The 6,000-nt window shown below is 38.3% G+C and overlaps 1 protein-coding gene across 1 annotated transcript in view; it reads left to right on the top strand.

Moving 5' to 3' along the window:
• Positions 1-6,000, top strand: part of LOC122531184 (calcium/calmodulin-dependent protein kinase type II alpha chain-like) — a 51,843-nt gene that overhangs the window by 22,449 nt on the left and 23,394 nt on the right. The window contains exon 2 of the mRNA XM_043658904.1: positions 68-124. The gene's annotated coding sequence lies outside the window, so the exon portion shown is untranslated. The remainder of the gene's footprint in view (positions 1-67; positions 125-6,000) is intronic.

Genomic DNA, 6,000 nt, shown 5'->3' with positions numbered 1-6,000 from the left:
AAAAAAAAAAAAAAAAAAAACAGAAAAAAATCGCATATCCGTGATGTATGTGTGTATTGTTATACAGAGGATAAGAAGGGCGGCGTCGACCGGAGCAGCACGGTCATTGCCAAAGAACCCGAAGGTAAACCTTGCATATCGATGGCCGAGAAACGTGTATATAACGCGCGTTTCGACGTCTCGTGTTCATGTGTATACATATATTACGTACCTCCGTCTAGATTTACATACATGTGTATATATATTTATATATTTCATATATATATGTGTATATATATATGTGTATATATACACGTGTATATTCCACGTGTGTCACGTGTAGACGTCCTCCGATACAGATTGGCTTCTCCAGTTCGCCCGTTGCTGGAGCTGCCGGCTGCTGCTTCTTGCGGCTTCCGGTCTCCTGACCTTTGGCCCGTTTATTCCGCGCCACTACTACTGGTTCTCTCGTGCCTTCTGCTGTAATGAAAATTCAATGACTAATTGAATATAGCCACTCCAGAAAACTATACTTTGCACACGGCGTTTTAGTACTTGTGATTTGACATAGCGACTTGTAATTTAATATTTCTTTCCTACCTTTTTTCCTTTTTTTTTTTTTATGTTCGCGTTATGTTCTCAGTCTTCGATAGTGTATAATATTTTTGGTGTTTTTTTTTTTGGACAAATTTGGGGAGTAAATTTTTATTACTGTCGGTTATCAATTTTTTTATTAATATTAATATTGTTTATTAAATATAGCAGATAATTTTTGCTCTGTTGTGTTTATTAAATGGGAAGAAAAATATATTTGCAAATATATATGTCGTTATGTTTTTTACTAACGTATGTATATTTGTACAATTATTCTTCTTTTTGTACTTGAATGACTGCCGTCCAAGAATAATGTCATTAAAGAATAGTTCTTTCGTGAAATGTAGAAACAAATCGTAGATTGATCGATTTCTTTCTTCGAGAAATTTGATTGATTTTTTTCTTCTATCGTCTGTTTAAATTTATTTATTGGTACTTATTACTACTATTTTTTTGTTTGTTCGTGAGAAACTACGATAATTTACTCTTCTCAGTTACTCTATACTAGCGGCTTTAATTTTATGAAATCAATCCAATCTTAACTAAAATTATCGCAACAATTACTGTAGCTGTAACAATTGAAAGTCAACAAAAATGCAACGTCTTGTAATATACTCAACGAATACTTAGTATCCGCGACCCATGAAATTTTACAAGTCATAGACAACGAAAATTACAAATACTTCAACGATAAGAGGTTTCCTAAGAAATTCGCGAGAGAAGAAAAATATTTCTTCAAAAAGCTCAACGAGAGAAATAGAACATCCAGCACCTCGATGGTTCCCTCTCGCCAGAAGAATCTGAAATTGTCACCAGCACCAGATTTTTATCACCAGAGGATTCGTTGCACGCGCAAAAGTCACAAAGAAACGAGACGCTGGTCTTGCCAATTTCGTCGAAAAGGAGAAAACGACTGATTGCGAATGGCAAGAAGCCCCTGATAACCTCGTTCCCACGAGCTTTCCCTTATTTTGCAGCGAGAGGGCACCGGAAGAGGGCGACGAACCGGAGAAGCCAATGACCACGAGGGGCTCAGTGACGAGCTTCGAGCCGAGCTTTTGCACCCTGTGTCTGTTCCAGCTTCCGCTAACTCGTACTTCGGATTTACTGTCTCTCCAGCCTCTTCTCGTTCCGACTAATAAAGGATTACGATGCGTTTTGCTTACCTCCCTCTGATCGGCCTGCAAAAACGAATCGCGTAGCCCTGCCCATTTCGCCACGCAAGGGAGATCGAATCGTCCCTTCTTCCCTTTTCTCTTCGTTCTGCACGACGATGTCCGCGTTTTATTTTATTTTATTTTATTATTATCTTTTTCTTTTTGGACTAGAAATAATTTTCGGGAAGACTTCTGTCTCGTCAGGCCTCGTACACGTGTACAAAAAGAGGTTTGCGAATGAATAGTTGACGAAACTTTCTGGAGGAATGATAGGTGAAATGGAGAGAGTGGTTTTTTTTAATGGTTTGTTAATAGGGAGGTTTGTATGACAGATAAGAAAGTGAAAAGGAGTTTGGAAGTAGAAGGATCTTTATTGCGAGTGAAATTTTGGTATCGGAGTTTTCTATGAATTTTTTGCAATCACGGAAATTCGTACAGGTTCTGTGAAATTACATCGAAGTTATACCGATTATATTTCCGCTACTACTGAAGAAACTGTCATAAAAGAAATTATATCTGGCAACGATGATAGAAAATTCCAAAGTCATTTGTCAAGATTATTTACAATATCCCTTCTCTGTAACGTGACGTGGTATAACAATCTTTATGATAATTTTGGAAGAACTAATTTATAACATCGCCGTGATTATTTCTTCCAACAATGAAGAAAATATTCATTCTTGCTACATTTTATTCCCGCAAGAGTAAAATAACACGAGTATCTATATTCAACAAACCATTAAAAATAAACCGACGATCCGTTCCCATCTCTTCAGTTAACCATCTTGAACAAAAATCACGTGAAAAATGATGTAATGCGAGTCCTTCGTTTGAAGAAAAAAAAAAAAAAAAAAAAAAAAGAAAAGGAAAAATAAGAATCAGAAGTGCATATACGTCTTACGAAAAACGAAAGCATATTCGGGCTATTCGTTCACGTTTCCCCCCTTTATTTGTGTTTCCATTCTACACGCGTAAATTGCCGCTCGATTTAGAAACGAGCGTGTGTTAGTCACGACGCGAACGCCAACCGACCGGTAGCAACGAGAAAATTAGCGTTCGAGGACGTCTGATCAGACACCTAGCGGATCTACTGCTCAAGGCGAGTAGAATAACCTATAGAAGAAGCTCTCGCGATGTATCAATTACGACGTGTTTCATCGCGTCGCTGTTTACTGTTGTTATTGTTAAATATTTTATCAACTGTTAGAACATTGTTCACGTAGGGATTGTTGTTCTTGCGCTGTTGCAAACGTTACACTGTCTAGGAAATTGAACAATATATATACATATATATACATAAATACGTTGAGATAAATCGTACCGAGCAGCTGGCTGTCTCTGTTCATTTTTTTTTCTCTCTTTTTCTCTTTTTCGTTTTATTTTACGTCGAACCATAGTCAGAATGTTGGAATTACACAAATGTGTGGTTCGTGAGGAGAGATTTAATGAGGGACGAAGAGCCTCTTGGAAGAGAGACGTCTGTGGCAGCTTGGCAACCTTGAACGATAAGTAGATCAAGCATTGTAAGCTTTAGCAAAGAGTGATTGAAAAATATAATTGATTTTGGAAGGGAATTTGGTACTAAATAATATGTGTGTAGCAATATTTAAAAGGACCGATAAATATTAACCCTTTTTGTAGTCGCACTGGACGATGATTCGACATTGATTTATTCTAGTATGTGTATATCAACGTACATGTATATTTGTGTGTATGTCAGTATGTATATATTTAAAAGAATTTAAACTTTATTCTAGTAGATTCAATACCCAATCTATTTGAACAACGATTTTATTTTGTTTAAAAATGTATAATACACGTGAACGACATGAAAATATATTGAATTATTATGTCATGTAGATTTTCGAGATTTAAGTTCAAGCTCATTTTCTGACTGTACGAACTCGTTAATGTAGATATGGACTTTGATATATATTTCATATCTCACGAACTAATCACCGACTGAAAACCTGCTAAAATTTGCCATGATTAACGTTCCACCTATCATTTAGTACCAAATTCAAGTTCCAAAGTCGAGAGACCAAAAACCAGGAGGTTTTTTTTTTCTATCGCTCTGCATTAGTCGCCTTGCGTTTTGATCGAAGATAGATAGCGTGAATTTCCAAGTTTGCTTGATCGTTTGGTCATAAACTTAGGATCGGCAGTCATCGTAGAAATTCTCTTCTTCATTTCGCTCCCCTTTCATCATAGTCGCCAAAGAGAGCATTTTGCGATAAACGACAATTCGATCAATTAGTTCATTCTTCTGTGAACGAATAGACTTCCTCCATTCAACGAAAGAAAATTCCATCGAGAAAATTTGGATCGTTACGATGATTCTTTTCCTAGGACTTAGAAGTCGTCATCTAGATGTCATTTCACGAACTTGAACTCTCGAAGTTTATTCCATCGTCCGATTAGTCTCTCTCTAGAGTTCACTGCAGTGGCTGATCTTAGCTATAGCTCGGTTCAAAACATTCTGACTGCTCAAAGGCACATCGAATCATTGTGTAGATAGAGACGCCATAGAAACACAACTTTCATTTCACGGCGTACTTTATGCATGAAAGTATGCCTCAGAATGTTACTCGGTGCAAGACGTGATTTACATTCGCGTTCTCTGCGGAATATGGACGAATACAGTTCGTTTGAAATCAGCTAGCATTCAAGGAGACTCTCCCCACTATGACTCGAGCAGCCATCCCCCCACTCTTGCAGACTAGTTGAGCGCCATGGTGGGGATGAACAAGGATTCCTCTAGCCGTTTGAGCGCTCGAAATTACCAAAATTAAAGTTCAATATCAAACGAGGATCCTAATTAAGAAATTAGAAATTGTCTATTATGTTTATTCAGTATATTGCAACCTGTTGGAACTTAATTATTGATACTCTAATCAACTTAACTCAAAGGGTTAATGTAGAAATAATGAACTTTTTCTCTGTCATAAACTGTACGAGTTAAAATTGGGATCGGAATTTAAAATCTGTCAGTTGGAGAAATTGAAGTAAGAATCGGAGAATTTTGAATTAGAAATTTCCAAATTAGAAGTCTCTCGATTGTAATCAGAAATTCCCTGCAGAGCAGAGCGGAGAACCTCTCGAATTGGAATTCGAAGTTCGAATAAAGTTCCTAGAACGCGAAATCGTATATCTTCGGAACTAAAATTGGAAGAATGAGAGAAAACTTGAAATAGGAAAACGAGAAATAAGGAAAGGCGAGAAGGTTAGGCGAGTTGCAGTAGCTGAAAAGCTACGCTGATGGTAACCTTGAGCAGCCAAAATCTTTAACCTGGACTACAGCTACGCAGCGGGCCCCAGAAACGTGAACAAAAAAAAAAGAAAAAAGAGTCAACATGGAGGAATCATTCACGACGGAGGCGATATCGAGCGGGAAAAACGTGGAATCTTCGCGCGGCGCGCTGTCAACCTGAAATACCTGGCCGCTTGGCACCGCTTGAAAATAGATTGGCAGCAGTTCGCGTCGTTCGTTCGGCCATCCTCGAAGCCGGCCGTACGCAGCGCAATAATAAAATCGAGTCGATCATCGATTTTCCTCCCTCTAGCCAGAGGAGCCGAGGCAAACCTTTTCGAATACCATCGAAAGTTCGCACTTGTCGCGCGATCTTTGACGAAGTAGAAACTCGCCAGCACGAAAGCGTAGTTGTGTTGAAAAGAGTGGTGACAGTGGTGGATGTGTCTCGGAAGAAACAGCGGGCGAAATCGTTGAAATGTCAGCCACCGCTGGCTTGCCCAGTTCGTCGAAGCAGCCTGATAATTATGGTGAGACTCGTGTTGGTTCGTGTTTGACGTTGTTGCAGCTCGAGGACATTGCTGCAGCTTTGTTTCTTGGAAGATTTTCCTGGTTTGAAGATTTTTCATGAACGGACGGATTGTTTGTTTGAGGTTGTTTGAGGTTGTTTGAGGTTGTTTGAGATGAACGATTGGACGTACAGGTTGTTTCATAATGTGCAAAGGTGGTTGTCTAACGTTTATTGTTATTGCGAGGGAGAAAAATTTTAACGACACGCGTCCCTTTCTATTTCGAGAGTTAAGTTGTTTTGTTCGTTTGTTTGTACTTTAGTCTCGATTGCTCGAACAATTTAAAAAATGGCAAATTTTACGATAGTGTGTAAACTCATGTTCAAACGAAATATCTGTTCCCAGATTTTGACGAAGTTTGTCCACTATTTAGTTTAGTGTAAACGATAAACTATATTCTTGAAAGTGCAGAGATAGTTGAATTGTATTATAGTTTTAAAATCGTGGGCAC

Source organism: Frieseomelitta varia, unplaced genomic scaffold, assembly GCF_011392965.1.
Source record: "Frieseomelitta varia isolate USP_RPSP 00005682 unplaced genomic scaffold, Fvar_1.2 scaffold_38, whole genome shotgun sequence".
In the NCBI taxonomy this organism is placed as follows: domain Eukaryota; kingdom Metazoa; phylum Arthropoda; class Insecta; order Hymenoptera; family Apidae; genus Frieseomelitta; species Frieseomelitta varia.
Note: the sequence above shows the minus strand (reverse complement) of the source record. Positions and strands in the feature narration are given on the sequence as shown.